A 20,612-nucleotide genomic window follows, 5' to 3' on the forward strand; every position below is an offset into this window, starting at 1 on the left:
AAAAACCTTCCACTAGAAACTAAAAAAAAAAATCATGGTTTTATATATATGCATACACAAGTAAAGCTCAGAGGACAATAAACAGCAAATGAATGAAAATTAGAAGCAAATAAACAACCAACCTTTAATTTTCCTACTCAGTCTACTCTGGAAGCTACAGTGTTACCCAGGGCCCCCAAAAACACACATAATGAATATTTTATTCCTGATACACAATTGAATATCCTTAAGTCCACTAATATCACCATAAGTCTAGTGCAATCAAGAAATTCACTCTAGGTGCATGACAAATAAGTACTCCAGTGCCAGCACTATCCAGGCAAAATAGTAAACATAGTATGAAGCAATGCAAGCATGTATGTGAAATTTGGCTCCACACCAAATCTGGCTTGATGCTTAACTGTATTTAAAAGAGAATGGCCAAATTGCCAATGTGTTTCTTTCCAATACTACTTTTTTTTTTTTGAGATGGAGTCTTACTCGGTTGCCCAGGCTGGAGTACAGTGGAGCTATCTCAGCTCACTGCAACCTCTGCCTCCCGGATTCAAGCAATTCTCCTGCCTAAGCCTCCCGAGTAGCTGGGACTACAGGAACCCGCCACCACGCCTGGCTAATTTTTGTATTTTTATCAGAGGCAGGGTTTCAGCATATTGGCTAGGCTGGTCTCGAACTCCTGACCTTGTGATCCACCCGCCTCGGCCTCCCAAAGTGCTAGGATTACAGTCATGAGCCACCGTGCCCAGCCTACAATACTTCTTATTCTACTTTAATCAAGACTAAGAGCTTTAACTACGAAAATGTTAATTAGCCAAATGTCTTCAATTCTCTTTCAGGTTTGTTTGTTTGTTTGAGATGGAGTCTTGCTCTGTCGCCCAGGCTGGAGTGCAGTGGTGCCATCTCGGCTCACTGAAACCTCTGCCTCCTGGGTTCAAGCAATTCTCCTGCTTCAGCCTCCTGAGTAGCTGGGATTACAGCTGTGCACCACCATGCCCAGCTAATTTTTGTATTTTTAGTAGAGATGAGGTTTCACTCTGTTGGCCAGGCTGATCTTGAACTCCTGACCTCGTGATCAGCTCTCCTCCCGCTCCCAAAGTGCTGGGATTGCAGATGTGAGCCACCGCAGCTTGCCCATTATATCATTCTTATGCCTTTGTATCCTCATGTAACCAGTGGAGGGTGTCCAGGTTCTTGGCATCTTGAACAAAGAATTGGACAAAACACACAGACAAAGCAAGGAAAGAATAAAGCAACAAAAGAAGAGATTTATTGAAAATGCAAGTACACTCCACATGGTGGGAACGGGGCCGGACTTAGGGGCTCAAGAGTCCCGTTACATAATCTTCTGGGTTTTAAATACCCTCTAGAGGTTTCCATTGGTTACTTGGTGTAGTCCCTATGCAAATGAAGAGGATGAAGTAGTTACAAAGTTATTTACTTGATGTACACCCTATGTAAATGAGGAGGATATTTCCCGTCATAGCTGAAGTGTTTCCATTTGATTTAGTTCTAGGAAGTCCTTAGGTTCCCTGCCCCCAGGCCCTATTCTTCTGCCTCACTCATAGTTTAGCTTCAGGATTAGGTGATCTTTAGAATAAATTTTTTTTTTTTTTTTTTTTTTTTTTTGAGATAGAGTTTTGCTCTCGTTGCCCAGGCTGGAATGTAATGGCATGATCTCAGCTCATCGCAACCTACGCCTCCCAGGTTCAAGTGATTCTCCTGCCTCAGCCTCCTGAGTAGCTGGGATTACAGGCATGTGCCACCATGCCCGCCTAATTTTGTATTTTTAGTAGAGATGGGTTTCTCCATGTTGGTCAGGCTGGTCTTGAACTCTCAACCTCAGGTGATTCGACTGCCTTGGCCTCCCAAAGTGCTGGGATAACAGGCATGAGCCACTGTGCCCAGCATTCATTTTTTTTTTTTTTTTTGAGACGGAGTCTCGCTCTGTCGCCCAGGCTGGAGTGCAGTGTCCGGATCTCAGCTCACTGCAAGCTCCGCCTCCCAGGTTCACGCCATTCTCCTGCCTCAGCCTCCCAGGTAGCTGGGACTACAGGCGCCCACCACCTCGCCCGGCTAGTTTTTTGTATTTTTTAGTAGAGACGGGGTTTCACCGGGTTAGCCAGGATGGTCTCGATCTCCTGACCTTGTGATCCGCCCGTCTCGGCCTCCCAAAGTGCTGGGATTACAGGCTTGAGCCACCGCGCCCGGCCTAGCATTCATTTCTTAATTTTAAATTATATTTTTAATTTTCTCAGGAATACTCATTATCCTGTTTCCTATAGTCAAGTGCTACCTGTCCTTCAAATGTCATTCATTCATTCATTCATTCATGCGACCAGTGAATCAACCATTTCCTGAGCAGGTCCCGTGCCCTGGCACTGGGAATTCTCTGGAAAACAAGAATTCCTAGCCCAGAGTGAGAAACAGAAGTGCCCAGCCAGAGGAGCCCTAAGCCAGCATGGGAGGGGATGATGTACCTTCTCTAATGCACCCTTTTCCCCCATCCCTATTGTAATTTTCCTTCTACAATGAACTCCCAGGGCCTCTCTCTCTCCCTCTTTTTTTTTTTTTTTTTTTTTTGAGACAAAGTCTCACTCTGTTGCCCAATTTGGAGTGCAGTGGCGTGATCTTGGCTCACTGCAACCTCTGCATCCTGAGTTTAAGCGATTCTCATGCCTCAGCCTCCAGAGTAACTGGGATTACGGACAGGGATGCACAACCACGCCCAGCTAATTTTTGTATTTTTAGTAGAGATGGGGTTTCACCATGTTGGCAAGGCTGGTCTCGAACTCCTGACCTCGGGTGATCTGCCCACCTCAGCCTCCCAAAGTGCTGGGATTACAGATGTGAGCCACCGCGACCGGAATCTTTCTTTCTTTTTTTTCTTTTTTTTTTTTTTTTGAGACGGAGTCTCGCTCTGTCGCCCAGGCTGGAGTGCAGTGGCCGGTTCTCAGCTCACTGCAAGCTCCGCCTCCCGGGTTTACGCCATTCTCCTGCCTCAGCCTCCCGAGTAGCTGGGACTACAGGCGCCCGCCTCGTCGCCCGGCTAGTTTTTTGTATTTTTTAGTAGAGACGGGGTTTCACCGGGTTAGCCAGGATGGTCTCCATCTCCTGACCTCGTGATCCGCCCGTCTCGGCCTCCCAAAGTGCTGGGATTACAGGCTTGAGCCACCGCGCCCGGCCTCTTTTTTTCTTTTAATACCGGGGCGTTCATGAGTTTATTTGGGGCACACACTGGGCGAGGGCCCTGTACCTAGAAGAAGGTGTTGGGTCTCCTGGTGGTGACGTGTGGCTTGTGCTGACAGCGCAGGACCCCGTGGGGCAGCAGGAACTTGATCTTGGAGTCGTGGAACTGCTTGACTGCGGCCACGGTCACTTGCTGGTTGCGATCTCCTCCACCTTCATGATCTGGATGGAATGGGTCCAGGCGGGGTGCCGGGTGCCCATGTCTCGGTAGCACTGGGTGACAGTGCCCACAGTGTTCAGGTCCCGGTATTCTCAGTACATGCTGTGGGTGCCGCTCCGGGAGTCATAGCACAGCCAGATGCCGAAGCTCTTCAGCCGCGGGGGGCACTTCCCAAACACCAGCTCACAGTAGACAATCTCCCCTGAAGACTTCTCCATCTTCTTTGAGATACGAAGTACCAGAAGCGGGACTTGGCGACGACATGATTAGGCGCAAAGATTCCCATGCGGTAGAGGGGCGGTGTGTGGCATTTGGGGGTGGGCAGGGAGTGACCTTGTACTCTCATAGTGTGCCCAAGGCCTTCATGGCATCCTCTAAGAGCTGGCTGACACCCGCAAAAGGACTCTCTCTCCTTTTTTTTAAGTCAGGGTCACACTTTATTGCCCAGGCTGGAGTGCAGTGGTGTGATCCTAGCTCACTGCAGCCTCAACCTCCCAGGTGCAAGTGATCTTCAGCTCCCCTACTCCCAGGGGTCTCACTATGTTGCCCAGGCTGATCTCCAACTCCTGGGCTCAAGGGATCCTCCTACCTCGGCCTCCCAAATTCCTGGGTTTACAGGCCTGAGTCACCCTGCCTGGCCAGGTCTCACTTTTGCATTAGTTTCCTGTGTTTCTAGGAAATTGACTTCCAGGTCCCCAACCTCCATTGGTTTTCTTTCCTATGATCTATCTTCAGGAGAACTGGCACTGACATCCAGGTGCTGCTTCTTTCCCACCTCCCTCTTCACACTTTGCAAAGGAATTTTACCCTACAGCATTGGGGGTTGGGGACTGGAGAGGGAATGAAAACCTCCAGGGGCACCAATCAAAGTTAAGGGCTCTATTGACCAAATAACAAGAAGATTTGCATACCTGGCAGTTGACAGATCTTTGCTTTCAACAAAGGCAAAGGAGGTTCTAATTCTGTTGTCATTAAAAATAAGTTTCGGTGATAGGTCACTATGTGATTTTTGGCTTGTAACCCAGAAGGAATTCAACTAATTAAGTGACATTACTGTGGCCAGGTGCGGTGGCTCACACCTATAATCCCAGTACTTTGGGAGGCTGAGCAGGTGGATTACATGAGGTCAGGAGTTCAAGACCAGCCTGGCCAACATGATGAAAACTAGTCTGCACTAAAAATATGAAAAACATAGCCAGACATGGTGCCACACAACTGTAATCCTAGCTACTCAGGAGGCTGAGGTGGGAGGATTGCTTGAACCCAGGAGGCAGAGGTTGCAGTGAGCTGAGATCATGACACTACACTCCAGCCTGGGTAACAGAGGAAGACTCCATCTCAAAAAAGGAAAAAAAAAAAAAAAAGGCCAGGCATGGTGGCTCCTACCTGTAATCCCAGCACTTTGGGAGGCTGAGGTGAACAAATCACTTGAGGTCAGGAGTTCGAGACCAGCCTGGTCAACATGGTGTAACTGTCTCTACTAAAATACAAAATTAGCTGGGCATGGTGACACATACCTGTAGTCCCAGCTACTCGGGAGGTTGAGGAATGAGAATCGCTTGAACCTGGGAGGTAGAGTTTGCAGTGAGCCAAGATTGTGTCACCACACTCCAGCCTGGGTGACAGACATTCTTGTAACAAAATTTTCTCCATTCTTTTTTCTTTTTAAAGTCAGGGTCTTGGCCAGGCTTGGTGGCTCACACTTGTAATCCCAGCACTTTGGGAGGCCGAGGCGGGTGGATCACGAGGTCAAGAGTTCAAGATCAGCCTGGCCAACATGGTGAAACCCCATCTCTACTAAAAATACAAAAATTAGCTGGGTGTGGTGGCAGGTGCCTGTAATCCCAGCTACTCAGGAGGCTGAGGCAGAGAACTGCTTGAACACAGGAGGCAGAGGTTGCAGTGAGCCCAGAGTGCACCACTGCTCTCCAGCATGGGTGACAGAGCAAGACTTTTTTTTTCCTCAAAAAAAAACAGGTCTTGCTGTGTCACCCAGGCTGGTTTTACCCAGGCTGGAGTGCAGTGGTGTGATCATAGCTGATTGTAACTTCAAAATTCTGGGCTCAAGTGATCCTCCTGCTTTGGCCTCCCCAAAGTGTTGGGATTATAGGCATGAGTCTCTGTGTTTGGCCTCCAGTAATTTTTTTTTGAGACAGAGTTTTGATCTTGTCGCCTAGGCTGGAGTACAGTGGCGCAATCTCAGCTCATTGCAACCTCCACCTCCCAGATTCAAGCAATTCTCCTGCCTCAGCCTTCCAATTAGCTGGGATTACAGGCATGTGCCACCTCGCCTGGCTAATTTTTGTATTTTTAGTAGAGACGGGGGTTTCTCCATGTTGGTCAGGCTAGTCTAGAACTCCTGACCTCAGATGATCCACCCACCTCAGCCTCCCAAAGTGCTGGGATTACAGGCATAAGCCACTGCATCTGGCCATAATTTTACTTTTTAAAGATAGCATCTGGCTCTGTCACCCAGGCTAGAGTGCAGTGGTATGACCTCAGCTCACTGCAACTTCTGCCTCCCAGGCTCAAGCAATCCTCCCACCTCAGCCTCCCAAGTAGCTGGGACTACAGGCATACACCACCATGCCCGGCTAATTTCTGTATTTTTTTGTAGAGACAGGGTCTCACTATGTTGCCCAGGCTGGTCTCGAACTCCTGAGCTCAAGTGATCCTTCTCGGCCTCCCAAAGTCCTGGGATTATAGGCATGAGCCACTGCACCTGGCCTATTATTTTTATTTTTTAGAGACGGGGTCTCGCTGTCACCCAGGCTGGAGTGCAATGATATAGTCACAGCTCGCTATAGTCTCAAACTCCTGGCCTCAAGCTCAAGCAATCCTCCCACTTTGGCCTCCCAAAGTGAGCCACCACCTCCTGACCCCCAAATTTGTAAACTGTAATTTAATACTATATAAATTTCTGTGAAAATATAAATTAGGTGATCAATAACAAGCTTTCTTTTTTTCTCGCTCTGTTGCCCAGGCTAGAGTACAGTGGCACACAATCTCGACTCACTGCAACCTCCGCCTCCCAGGTTAAACAATTCTCCTGCCTCAGCCTCCCAAGTACCTGGGATTACAGGAGCACACCATGGTGCCTGGCTAGTTTTTGTATTTTTAGTAGAGACAGGGTTTTGCCATATTGACCAGGCTGGTCTCGAACTCCTGACCTCAGGGAATCCACTCGCTTTGGCTTCCCAAAGTGCTGGAATTACAGGTGTGAGCCACTGCGCCCAGCCAAATAACAAGCTTTCAAGCATAAAATATATTACACTAGAATACCATTCTGTAAGAGGAAGCAAAATATAACCATACATTCAAGAAGAAAAGTAACGACGTGGCATTTCTGTTTGTTAACGTAGAGCTTGTTCAGTATTTTCTTTTCTTTGTTTTCCCCCCAGATAGAGTCTTGCTCTGTCACCAACACAGGAGTTCAGTGGCGCAATCTCGGCTCACTGCAACCTCCGCCTCCCGGGTTCAAGCGATTCTCCTCCCTCGGCCTCCCAAGTAGCTGGGATTACAGGCACCCGCCACCACGCTGGCTAATTTTTGTATTTTTAGAAGAGACAGGGTTTTGCCATATTGGCCAGGCTAGTCTCGAACTCCTGTCCTCAGGTGATCCGCCTGCCTCAGCCTCCCAAAGTGCTGGGATTAGAGGCATGAGCCACCGCACCTGGCCAAGTAGTTTCTTTAAACGGATAATAGTGGATATCAAATCACCATGGTACTTACATTCAGTCAAGTGATAGAACAGTTTTATTTAAAATATTAGTATTGGCTGGGCACGGCGGCTCACGCCTGTAATCCCAACACTTTGGGAGGCTGAGGCAGGTGGATCACCTGAGGTCAGGAATCTGAGATCAGCCTGGCCAACATCGTGAAACCCTGTCTCTACCAAAAATACAAAAATTAGCTAGGCATGGTGGCAGGCGCCTGTAATCCCAGCTACTTGGGAGGCTGAGGGAGGAGAATCGCTTGAATCCAGGAGGCATCGGTAGCAGTGAACCGAGATCGTGCCACTTCACTCCAGCCTGGGCAACAGAGTGAGACTCCATCTTAAATAAATAAATAAGAGAAATAAAATATTGATTAATTTTTATTAATTTATTATATATATAACAATATATATACATTATATATATTATATATAATAATATATAAATATATAATACATAAATATATAAATAAAATATATATTTATAATAAATTAATAAATTATAATTTATTAATTAATAAATTATTAATTAATAAACAATTAAATAAAATAATTAATTTCCAATATGCTAGGAGGTATAGCCTTGGCAATGATTTGTGTTTAAGGCAAACAGTTTAGTGGTATCCCTGCAGATCCAGGCTCTGTCCTCCACCCTGCCTCTCCCCTGGTTGACTTATTTGGACGGAGGGTATCAGTGGCTCCTGTGCCCTCTGGCCTTGGGTTCTACTTTGGTTTGGCCACTAGGTAGTCCTGGCAGGAAATCCGAGAGAGGGAAAAGAGTGAGGCCAGGATGTATCCCTCTGGTTCCTGCCCTGTGAGGCCCAGTGAAGCTGGTCCTGTCCCTGGACAGAAAGTTAGTAGTGCTCCTTTTAAGACAGAGGATTTGCCCCTTCAGGCCTAGGGTGGTAACAGCCTGGCTGCTACCAGTCCCAGCTTCCTGCCCTATCTCCTGTGATTTCCCTACACCCTGACCACACATCCAAATTAGTCGTTTTGTGTATATAACCTCCTTGAATTGTGTTGATTGTGCCGTTTGTTTCCTGTTAGAATCCTCACAAAGAGGGGGTGCAAATTTTTTAAAAATTATTTTAAGCCAGGTGTAGTGGTTCATGCCTATAATCCCAGCACTTTGGGAGGCCGAGGCGGGTGCATCACTTGAGCTCGGGAGTTTGAGACCAACCTGGGCAACATGGTGAAAACTTGTCTCTGCCAAAAATGCAAAAATTAGGCAGGCGTGGTAGCATGCACCTATAGTCTCAGCTGCTTAGGAGATTGAGGTGGAAGGATCACTTGAGCCCGGGAAGTCGAGACTATAGGGAGCTGAGATCGCACCACTGCACTTCAGTCTGGGTGACAGAGCAAGACCCTGTCTCAAAAAATAAACAAAATAATAAAATAAAATAAATATAAAACATTATTTTAGGGGACACAAGAGAAAAACATCCAAGGACCACTGATCCAGACAATAGCCTCATTCATTCATTTCCTCATTCATTCGTTCAGTAAACACTGACTGCATCAAGCTCAGTGCTTGGTTAAAGACGAACCGAATAGGGCCCCTCTTCTCAAGTAATAACAAAGTAGTGGGAGCAACAGGCACGCGATTAAACAAATGACAATTAATAGAGTGCAATATGAGCTTTAATAAAGATTTGGGGCGGGGTGTGGTGGCTCCTGCCTGTAATCCCAGCATTTTGGGAGGCTGAGGTGGGTGAATCACCTGAGGTCAGGAGTTCAAGGCCAGCCTGGCCAACGTGGTGAAACCCCATCTCTACTAAAAATACAAAAATTAGCTGGGCTTGGTGGTGAGCGCCTGTAATCTCAGCTACTCAGGAGGCTGAGGCAGGAGAATCTCTTGAACCCGGGAGGCAAAGATTGCAGTGAGCCAAGATCACACCATTGTACTCCAGTATGGGCGACAGAGCGAGACTCCATCTCAAAAAAAAAAAGAGAGAGAGAGAGAGATGTACAAGGATGTTTGATACAATATTGTTCATAATAACATAAAATTGGAACAACCTGAACGGCTATTAACAGGAGAACAGAGGCCGGGCTTGATGGCTCACATCTGTAATTCCAGCACTTTGAGAGGCCAAGGTGGGTGGATCACCTGAGGTCAGGAGTTCGAGATCAGCCTGGCCAACATGGCAAAACCTCATCTCTACTAAAAATACAAAAATTAGCCTGGTGTGGTGGCACACTCCTGCAATCCCAGCTACTCAGGAGGCTGAGACACGAGAATTGCTTGAACCTGGGAGACAGAGGTTGCAGTGAGCCAAGATTGTGCCACTGCACTCCAGTCTGGGTGCCAGAGGGAGACCCTCTCTCAAAAAAAAAAAAAAAAAAGATATAAAAATTGACGTATATTAATATATGGAATATTTAAAACAGTTAAAAGGACACGATGAGATTTATATGTATCAGCATGGCTTGATGTTATAAATATAATGTGTTAAAAAGTAAAGATGAAGAAGAATGTATATGATATAATGCTATTGACATAAATTTTAAGGGCAAACAAAAATCCCATTGTTTATGTATGCACATGTCTTAATTAATTCATCTCACAAATTTTTTCCTGAATGTCTTATTATGTTCTAAGTGCTATTGTCAGGTGGGGATACAGCAGTGAACACTTATATAGGACTTACCAGGAGCCTTTTTTTTAGACAGAGTCTCATTCTATTGCCTAGGCTGGAGTGCAGTGGCATGATCTTGACTCACTGAAAACTCTACCTCCCAGGCTCAAGCAATCTTTCCACCCCAGCCTCCCGAGTAGCTGGGATCACAGGTGTGCGCCACCACACTTGGCTAATTTTTTCTATTTTTAGTAGAGATAGGGTTTCACCATGTTGCCCAGGCTGGTCTTGAACTCCTGAATCCAAGCAATCTTCCTGCTTTGGCTTCCCAAAATGCTGGGATTACAGACATGAACCACTGTGCCCAGCCATTCATAAATAATAATAATAGCAGCAAACACTTATGTAGATACAATTCCAAAGAGTTTACATGCATTAACTCATTTAATCTTTACAATATCCTTACCACATAGGTTCTACTATTATCCACCCCCCTTTTTTTAGAGACAGAGTCTTGCTCTGTCACCCAGGCTGGAGTGCAGTGGCACGATCTTGGCTCACTGCAACCTCTGCCTCCCAGGTTCAAGCAATTCTCCTGCCTCAGCCTCCCAAATAGCTGGGACTACAGGCGCCCACCAGCACACCCGGCTAATTTTTTTTTTTTTTTTTTTTTTGGTATTTTAGTAGAGATGGGGTTTCACCATGTTGCCCAGGCTGGTCTCGAACTTCTGAGCTCAAGCATTCCTCCTGCCTCAGCCTCCCAAAGTGCTAGGATTATAGACGTGAGCCACTGTGCCCAATCCCCCTGCCTCATCTTTTAGATGAAGACACTGGGGTGTAGTGAAATTAAATAACTTGCCAAAGGTCACATGACTAGACAGTGGTAGAGGCTGGGGACAGTGGCTCACGCCTGTAATCTCAGCACTTTGGGAGGTCGAGGAAGGAGGATTGCTTGAGCTCAGGAGTTTTATGCCAGCCTGGGCAACATAGCAGGGTCTCACCTCTACAAAAAATAAAACATTAAGGCTGGGTGTGGTGGCTCACGCCTGTAATCCCAACACTTTGGGAGGCCGAGGCAGGTGGATCACCTGAGGTCAGGAGTTCGAGACCAGCCTGGCCAACGTGGTGAAACCCTGTTTCCACTAAAACTACAAAATTATCCAGGCCTGCTACTCGGGTGGCTGAGGCAGGAGGATTGCTTGAGCTCAGGAGGTCAAGGCTGCACTGAGCCATGATTGTGCCACTGCCCAGCGTGGGTAAGAGAGTAAGACGCTGTCTCAAAAAAGAAAAGAAAAGAAATGATAGTGGTAGAGACAGCAATCGAATCCAGACAGTTTGGATCCAAGTCAGCCCTATTAATCATTATGCTCTACTGCCTCAAATGTCTGCCTTTGAGGAGCTTACAGTCTAGTGGGTCAACACAGGCAATAGAAAAATATAGTACACCCGGGCACATTGGCTCATGCCTGTAATCCCACCACTTTGGGAGGCTGAGGCGGGTGGATCACCTGATGTCAGGAGTTCGAGACCAGCCTGGCCAACATGGTGAAACCCCCGTCTCTACTAAAAATACAAAAATTAGCCGGACATGGTGGTGCACGCCTGTAATCCTGGCTACTCGGGAGGCTGAGGCAGGAGAATTGTTTGAACCCAGGAGGTGGAGGTTACAGTGACCCAAGATCATGCCACTGCACTCCAACCTAGGCTACAGAACGAGATTCCGTCTAAAAAGAAAAAAAAAAAAAATATATATATATATATATATGGACTTATACATATATATAGACTATATATATAGACTATGTATATACAGACTATATATATATATATAGACTGGTCAGGGAATGCCTTACTGAGAGACATTTGTGCAAAGATCGCAAGGAAGTGAAGGAGGAAACCATGTAGCTATCCGGGGGTAGCAGTAAGCTCAAAGGCTCTGATAGGGATAAACCTGGAGTATTTAAGGAATAAATAGCAAGGAAGCCAGGGTGGCTAATGCAGAGAGAAAAGGGAAGACGAAGGAATAAAGGAGAGGAGGCTAGAGAGAGAGGTGGGAGTAGACTGGGTGGGGCTTTGTAGGTCATAATAAGGACCCCGAGGCGGGGGTCTGGCAGGGAATGACACCATCTGACTTAGGCTTTTAAAGGGATCCTTCTGGCTGCTTTGTTGAAACAATAATCTGGGCAAAGGAAATGGCACTGCTACGACCAGAGTGGGTAATGGAGGTGGTAAGAAATAGATGGATTCTGGATATATGTTGAAGATTGAATTGACACTATTTGTGGAGGATTGATATGACAGAAAGAAGCCAAGGATGACTCAAGTTTTTGGCCAGAGTAAGTGGGAAGATGGAGAGGCTATTTCTTGGATGGGGAAGACAGTGGGAGAAGCAGGTTTGGGGAGAGGGTGGAAAGGTCTAGAGTGCAGTTTTGGACATGCTGAGTTTAAGATGCCTGTTGCACAACCACGTAAAAATGTTGAATGTTCAGTTGGATGCAGGAGTATGGAGTTTACAGTAGGGAACTGGGCTAAAGATAGAAATCTATGAGTTGTCCTCATATAGATGGGGCCTGAAATCATGAGAAAAGATGAGGTCATCAGAGAAAAGAATGTAGATAGAGCAGTGAAAAGGCAAGAACCAAGCCCTGGGGCCCTCAGTATTTAGAGGTTGTGGCAGAGGGGGAAATAGGAGAGAAGGAGGAAGAGTCAACAAGGGGAAATTGAGATTGAATAGCCAATGAGGTGGGAGGAAAGCCAGGAGGTTGCAGGGTCTCATAAGCTAATTGAAGAAAGTGTTTTCAGAAGGAGCAAGTGATTATATGTGTTGAAGTCTGCTGATGGGGAAAGAAAGATGAGGATCGAGAAACGACCATGTGATTGAACAACATGGAGGGTCACTGGCAACATTGAGAAGTACAGTTATTTTATTTATTTATTTATTTATTGAGACAGAGTCTTGCTCTGTCACCCAGGCTGGAGTGCAGTGGCGCGATCTCGGTTCACTGCAACCTCTGCCTCCCGGGTTCAAGCGATTCTCATGCCTCAGCCTCCAGAGTAGGTGGGATCACAGGTGCATGCCACCATATCTGGCTAATTTTTGTATTTTTAGTAGAGATGGGGTTTCACCATGTTGACCAGGCTGGTCGCTAACTCCTGACTTCAGTGATCCGCCCACCTTGGCCTTGCAAAGTGCTGGGATTACAGGCATGAGCCACTGCACCTGGCCTATTTTATTTATTTTTATTGATACATATATACACAAACACACACACACATATATATGTATATATAATATATAATATATGTATATACACACATATAATATATAAGTTTATATATAGATAAAATGTTTGCCTTAGCCTCCCAAAGTGCTAGGAATATATGTTATATTATGTGTGTATAATATACACATATACACACATATACACATATATGCACATATACATATGTATATATACACATATATGCATATATACATATGCATACACATATACACATATATACATATGTATACATATATACACATATATGTACATATATATACACACACACATACATATATTTTTTTAGAGATAGGGGTCTCCCGATTTGCCTAGGCTGGTCTCAAACTCCTGAGCTCAAGTGATCTTCCCACCTCAGTGTCCCAAAGTGCTAGAATTACCGGCATGGGCCACCGCACCTGGCCAAGAACAGGTTAGGGACAGCATATGAGAGGACAAGCCCACCTGGACCAGCTGGAGACAACGGGAGAGAAAAACAATACGGGCAATATAGACAACTCTCTTAAGCATTTCGCAGTGCTGGGAGTGGGTGCGGGAAGAAGAGATGAGATGTGTGTTACAGTATTAAAATAACACATTATACTTACGTTAGACGTTGCCTGGGGCATCAGGAAGGGAGAAGAGTGTCATTGATAGTTTAAAATACTTTAAAATTTGATAAAAATTTTACAGATATCTGCAAAACACATTAAAAGCACACACACACACACAGGAGTTTTTTGTTTGTTTTTCGTTTTGTTTTTTTGAGATGGAGTCTCACTCTGTCACCCAGGCTTGAGTGCAGTGGTGCAATCTCAGCTCACTGCAACCTCCACCTCCCAGGTTCAAACAATTCTCATGTCTCAGCCTCCCGAGTAGCTGGGACTAAAGGCAAGCACCACCACGCCCGGCTAATTTTTGTATTTTTAGTAGAGACAGAGTTTCAGCATGTTGGCCAGGCTGGTCTTGAACTCCTGACCTCAAGTGATCTGTTTGCTTCAGCCTCCCAAAGTGCTAGGATTACAGGTGTCAGTCACAGCACCTGGCCAGTTTTTTAAGAGACAGAGTCCTGCTATGTTGCCCAAACTGAAGTGCAGTGGCATGATCATAGCTCACTGTAACCTTGAACTTTTGGGCTCAAGTGATCCTCCCGCCTCAGTCTCCCCAGTAGTAGAGACTACAGGTGCATACCACCATGCCTGGCTAATTTTGAAATTATTTTGCCAGGCACAGTGGCTCATGCCTGTAATCTCAACACTTTGGGAGGCTGAGGCAGGAGGATTGCTTGAGTGCAGGAGCTTAAGATCAGCCTGGGCAACATAGCAAGATCTCGTCTCTACTTAAAATAAGAAAATTAGCTGGGCATGGTGGCACGCACCTGTAGTCTTAGTTACTCAGGAAGCTGAGGTGGGAGGATGGCTGGAGCCCAGGAGTTTGAGGCAACAGTGAGCTATAATTACACTACTACACTCTAGTCTGGGTGACAGTGAGACCTTCTCAAAACACTGCTGCCACCACCACCACCACCACCAAATAAATATGTAAATTATTTTGTAGACACAGAGTCTCCCTATGTTGCCTAGGCTGGTCTCGAACTCCTGGCCTCAAGCGATCCTCCCACCTCAGCCTTCTAAGGTGCTGGGATTACTGGAGTGAACTACTGTGTCTAGACAAAATATACATAATATATTATTTAGCCAAAATATAAATAATATATACAAAATATACAAAATATACATATATTATTGAAAGTAAACTGTTACAGCTGATAATTCTGAATTTGGATGTTTGCTATATTACCTTTATACTTTTAAAATTTCTGGCCGGGCGCGGTGGCTCAAGCCTGTAATCCCAGCACTTTGGGAGGCCGAGACGGGCGGATCACGAGGTCAGGAGATCGAGACCATCCTGGCTAACACGGTGAAACCCCGTCTCTACTAAAAACTACAAAAAACTAGCCGGACGACGTGGCGGCGCCTGTGGTCCCAGCTACTCGGGAGGCTGAGGCAGGAGAATGGTGTGAACCCGGGAGGCGGAGCTTGCAGTGAGCTGAGATCCGGCCACTGCACTCCAGCCCGGGCGACAGAGCGAGACTCCGTCTCAAAAAAAAAAAAAAATAAATAAAATAAAATAAAATAAAATAAAATTTCTTATAAATAATTAGGGGAAAAAAAGGTTTGTGGGCCAAATTGTGTGCAGGATTTTGAGTGCCATGCTGGCATGGGGTGTGTGCCTGTCTAAACCGGGGATGACCATGGCTCAGACAACTCTTCCCGAAAGCTGTGTAGGCCGAGGGTGGTGGCTCACGCCTGTAATCCCAGCACTTTGGGAGGCTGAGATGGATGGATCACCTGAGGTCAGAAGTTCAAGACCAGCCTGAACAACATGGTGAAACCCTATCTCTACTAAAAATACAAAAAAATTAGCTGGATATGATGGCACGTGCCTGTTGTAATCCCAGCTACGCAGGAGGCTGAGACAGGAGAATCCCTTGAACCCAAGAGGCAGAAGTTGCAGTGAGCTGAGATTGCACCACTGCAGCTGGGAGACAAGAGCAAAACTCCCTCTCAAAAAAAAAAAAAAAAAAAAAAAAAAGTCAATCCTGGACCCGTTCCCTCAGATCTGATAAATCCTAACTTTTCCAGCATGGACACACACACACACACACGATTCTGACAGTGTAGAAAGGGGGCAAGTTTAGTGGAAGATGGTGGGTGAAGTCGATGGAGGTGCCTGTGGGACATCCAGTCAGTGAACATTAGGGTGTCAAGTTTGCCGATGTGTGTTTATCAAATCCATTATTGATTTTCCTCCAGCAGAAAGCACAGGGAGTTGCACATAGTAGGAACTCAGTAATGTGTATTGCAAAATTATGAACTTAGCTTAAAGGCAATTTGCTGGATCCTAAGTTCCAACTTCTTACCAACCTCCGAACTCTCTTCTAGTTACCCAGGGTGTACATGCTTTTTCATGGTAGCTATTGGCCTGGAGAACTGGGAAAAGCCTGGACAGTTAGGCAGACCTGCATCCAAACCTGGCTCCTCTTCTTCCCAGCTCTATGGCCTCAGACAAGCAATTCTCCTCTGGGAGTCTTGGTTTTCTCATGGATAACGCATCCTGTGATTCATTCACTCAGCAAATATTTATTGAGTACCAATATGCACTGGGCATTGTTCTATATGGTGGAGAAACAGTGATGGATGAGATAGACGTGGTCCCTGCCCTAGCTGAGCTCACATCCTGAAGGGAGAAAAATGCAGTAGGCCGCGGTGGCTCAAGCCTGTAATCCCAGCACTTTGGGAGGCCGAGACGGGCGGATCACAAGGTCAGGAGATCGAGACCATCCTGGCTAACATGGTGAAACCCCGTCTCTACTAAAAAAAAAAATACAAAAAACTAGCCGGGCGAGGTGGCGGGCACCTGTAGTCCCAGCTACTTGGGAGGCTGAGGCAGGAGAATGGCGTGAACCCGGGAGGCGGAGCTTGCAGTGAGCCAGGATTCGGCCACTACACTCCAGCCTGGGTGACAGAGCGAGACTCCGTCTCCAAAAAAAAAAAAAAAAATGCAGTAAAAAATAAAGGTAATAGGCCGGGCACAGTAGCTCACACCTGTAATTCCGGCACTTTGGGAGGCCGAGGCGGGCAGATCACGAGGTCAGGAGTTCGAGACCAGCCTGACCAACATGGTGAAACCCCGTCTCTACTAAAAATACAAATATTAGGCAGGGTGCAGTGGCTCATGCCTGTAATCCCAGCATTTTGGGAGGCCGAGGCGGGTGGATTGCCTGAGGTCAGGAGTTTGAGACCAGCCTGGCCAACATGGTGAAACCCCATCTCTACTAAAAATAAATTAAAAAAAAAAAATTAGCTGGGCGTGGTGGCAGGTGCCTATAATCCCAGCTACTAGGGAGACTGAGATGGGAGAATTGCTTGAACCCAGGACGCGGAGGTTGCAGTGAGCCAAGATCGCGTCATTGCACTCTAGCCTGGGCAACAAGAGCAAAACTGTTTCAAAAAAAAAAAAAGTTAGCTGGGCATGGTGGTACACGCCTGTAACCCCAGCTACTCAGGAGGCTGAAGCAGGAGAATCGCTTGAACCCAACAGGCAAAAAAGAATAAAAGTAATAAATAGGAGAATTATACCATATGTGAGAAGGTGAAAAGTGCTACACCAGAAAAAAAAAAAAAAAAAGAAGAAGCAGGGGAAGGGGCTGGGTGGTAGTGGTGGTGGCCAGGGGCAGGGGAAGCATCACTATTATATAGGATTATAATACAGTAGGCCATGTCAGGAAGTGAGATTCGCAGAAAGGCTTGAAGGAAGTCAGGTAACCAGCCGTGTGGATATCTGGGGAAGAGTGTTCCAGGCAGAAGGAATAGTGAGTGCAAAGGCCCTAAGGCAGAAGTGTGTCTACCAGTGTATGAGTGCCAGAGAGAGCGGAAGAAGGCTTTGCTGGGCTGTGACATTATGACGAAAGAAGGAGTGGCTGAGAACAATGACTTACCCTTGTAATCCCAACACTTTGGGAGGCCGAGGCAAGAAAATAAATCAAGGCCAGGGGTTTGAGACCAGCCTGGGCAACATAGTAAGACCCTATTCCTACCAAAAATATTTTTAAAAATTAGCCAGGTGTGGCGGCATGTGCCTGTAGTCCAACCTGCTCGGGAGGGTGAGCCTGGAGGATCAATTGAACCCAGGAGTTTGAGGTGGCAGTGAGCTATGATTGCACCATTGCACTTTAGCCTGGGGAAAAAAAAAAAAAGAAAAAGAAAAAGAAAGGAAATGAACCCAGTCACTGAGCACTGACTGTGTACCAGGAACGATGTTTGACATACATTGGTCTTTTCATCCTTACAATAAAACTTACAAAGCAAGTAATGTGACTTTACCCACCTTTCATATACATGAACACACCCAGAGACAGAAACAAGGTGTGACTTGCTCATAACGCGCAGCTAATAGGGGCTGAGCAGATTCTTTCCTAGGGCCATGCATTATGTGTCATAAAACTCCAAGCACTTTTAGTGAAAGGATTCAAGGAGGGGATTGGGGAGCAGACATGGCTTAAGCAGTGGGAGATGCCACCCAGGGCCCAGGCTTCCTGAGGCTGTCCTGGATCTGCAGGGGAAGGGTCTGCAGAGACCTGGCCTCTCTGAGTCAAAAGCAGCGTGGGCCTGGAATGGTTAAAACGTGAGGACTTGGCCAGGTGTGGTGGCTCATGCCTGTAATCCCAGCACTTTTGGAGGCTGAGGCAGGTGGATCACCCGAGGTCAAGAGTTTGAGACGAGCCTGGCCAACATGGTGAAACGCTATTTCTACTAAAAATACAAAAAATTAGCCGGGCATGGTGGCAGGTGCCTGTAATCCCAGCTACTCGGGAGGCTGAAGCAGCAGAATCGCTTGAACCCAGGAGGCAGAGGTTGTAGTGAGCTGAGATTGTGCCATTGCACTCCAGACTGGGCAACAAGAGTGAAATTCTGTCTCAAAAAACAAAACAAAACAAAACAAAAACATGGTTACAAATATTGCTATGTATTTGAATTGATTGTCTTAAGGAAGACAAGGCTTTTAAGGCCGAGGTGGGCGGATCATGAGGTCAGGAGATTGAGACCATCCTGGCTAACACGGTGAAACCTCGTCTCTACTAAAAATACAAAAAATTAGCCGGGCGAGGTGGCGGGCGCCTGTAGTCCCAGCTACTCGGGAGGCTGAGGCAGGAGAATGGCGTAAACCTGGGAGGCGGAACTTGCAGGGAGCCGAGATCGTGCCACTGCACTCCAGCCTGGGCAACAGAGCGAGACTCTGTCTCAAAAATAAAGAAAATACATAGCAATGTGATTTATTTACAAATATTAAATTCATATCATGCTGCAGGTAGTGGTCTGAGGGTGGGACCCATCTCACAGATGTGAGGGTCTGTTTCCAGCCTGTCAATTTTCTCTGTGACTGGAGGCATAACTTCATGTGGTTGCCAACATTAAAAGTCTACTCTTGAGGTCCTTGGTGCATGTAAAAAAATAGAATGATGGTAAATATACGTGGTACTTGCTGGGGGCGGTGCTAAATGCTTCACATACATTGGCTGATATCTTCATGAGAGCCCCATGAGGTTGACACTATTGTTGTCCCTGCTTATGGAGGAAGAAGCCGCAGAATAGGCACGGATTTGCCCAGGTTCTATGACTAGTGAGCAGTGGTGCTGGAACACTGAACCGAGACAATGTGGCTACCCATGTTCGGCAGCCCCAGCATTTAACTATTCATTATTCTACACTGCCTGGCCAGGCTGGGCCTTGGCCATCGGTTCTCCCATGTGGTTTCTCCCAAGGCCAGTTTCCTGATATTGTCCTGTTGTTATAACCTTCTCCACGCCGTGGGGGATCTCAGGGCTGGCATTTCCTGGTTGTCCTGGGATCTACCATGTCCCAGACTGGCACCCAAAGACTCGCTGAGGCCTGAGTGAGGGAGAGTAAGAGAGTGGGGAGCACACCAGTGAACGTTGCCTTCAAGACTGGAAAGAACAGTAGGTCTTGGGCTTCTGGCCCCAGGGCACCTGTGGAAAGTCACTCCACCAGCCCCATCCTTTCCCTCTTTTTTTCTTTCTACACTGAACCTGTGATGTTTTAAAAGAGTGCTGGATTTAGGTGTTAGAAACCTGACTTAAGTCCTGGATCTGCTTCTTCTTTTAAATTTTAATTTAATTTTATTGACTCACTGCAACCTCTGCCTCCCAGGTTCAAGTGATTCTCCTGCCTCAACCTCCTGAGTAGCTGGGATTACAAGTGTCTGCCACCACACCCAGCTAATTTTTGTATTTTCAGTAGAGATAGGGTTTCACCATGTTGCCCAGGCTGGTCTTGAACCTCTGACTTCAAATGATCTGCCCAGCGTGGCCTCCCAAAGTGCTGGGATTACAGGTGTGAGCCACCGTGCCAGGCATGGATCTGCACCTTTTTTTTTTTTTTTTTGAGACAGAGTCTCACTCTATCGCCTAGGCTGGAGTGCTGTGGCCGGATCTCAGCTCACTGCAAGCTCCGCTTCCTGGGTTTACGCCATTCTCCTGCCTCAGCCTCCCGAGTAGCTGGGACTACAGGCGCCCGCCACCTTGCCTAGCTAGTTTTTTGTATTTTTTAGTAGAGACGGGGTTTCACCGTATTAGCCAGGATGGTCTCGATCTCCTGACCTCGTGATCCGCCCGTCTCGGCCTCCCAAAGTGCTGGCATTACAGGCTTGAACCACCGCGCCCGGCCAGATCTGCATCTTAATAGATGTGTGACTTTGGGCAAATAGCTTTATGTCTCTCGGCCTTTGTCTTTTCACCTGTAAAATGGGAATGAGAATAATAGCTACTCTTTGGCCGGGTGCAGTGACTCACGCCTGTAATCCTAGCACTTTGGGAGGCCGAGGCAGGTGGATTACCTGAAGTCAGGAGTTCGTGACCAGCCTACACAGTGAAATCCCGTTTCTACTAAAAATACAAAAATTAGCTGGGTGTGGTGGCTGGCGCTTGTAATCCCAGGTACTCGAGAGGCTGAGGCAGGAGAATCACTTGAACCGGGAGGTGGAGATTGCAACTGAGCCGAGATCGTCACTGCACTCCACCCTGGGTGACAAGAGTGAAACTCCGTCTCAAAAAAATAAAATAAAATAAAATAAAA

The 20,612-nt window shown here is 46.6% G+C and overlaps 1 pseudogene; it reads right to left on the minus strand.

The window, feature by feature from the left end:
- Window positions 1-3,250: 3,250 nt before the first annotated feature.
- Window positions 3,251-3,769, minus strand: LOC111547491 (annotated as a pseudogene).
- Between the last annotated feature and the right edge of the window lie 16,843 nt (window positions 3,770-20,612).

Source organism: Piliocolobus tephrosceles, chromosome 1, assembly GCF_002776525.5.
Source record: "Piliocolobus tephrosceles isolate RC106 chromosome 1, ASM277652v3, whole genome shotgun sequence".
Classification (NCBI taxonomy): Eukaryota; Metazoa; Chordata; class Mammalia; order Primates; family Cercopithecidae; genus Piliocolobus; species Piliocolobus tephrosceles.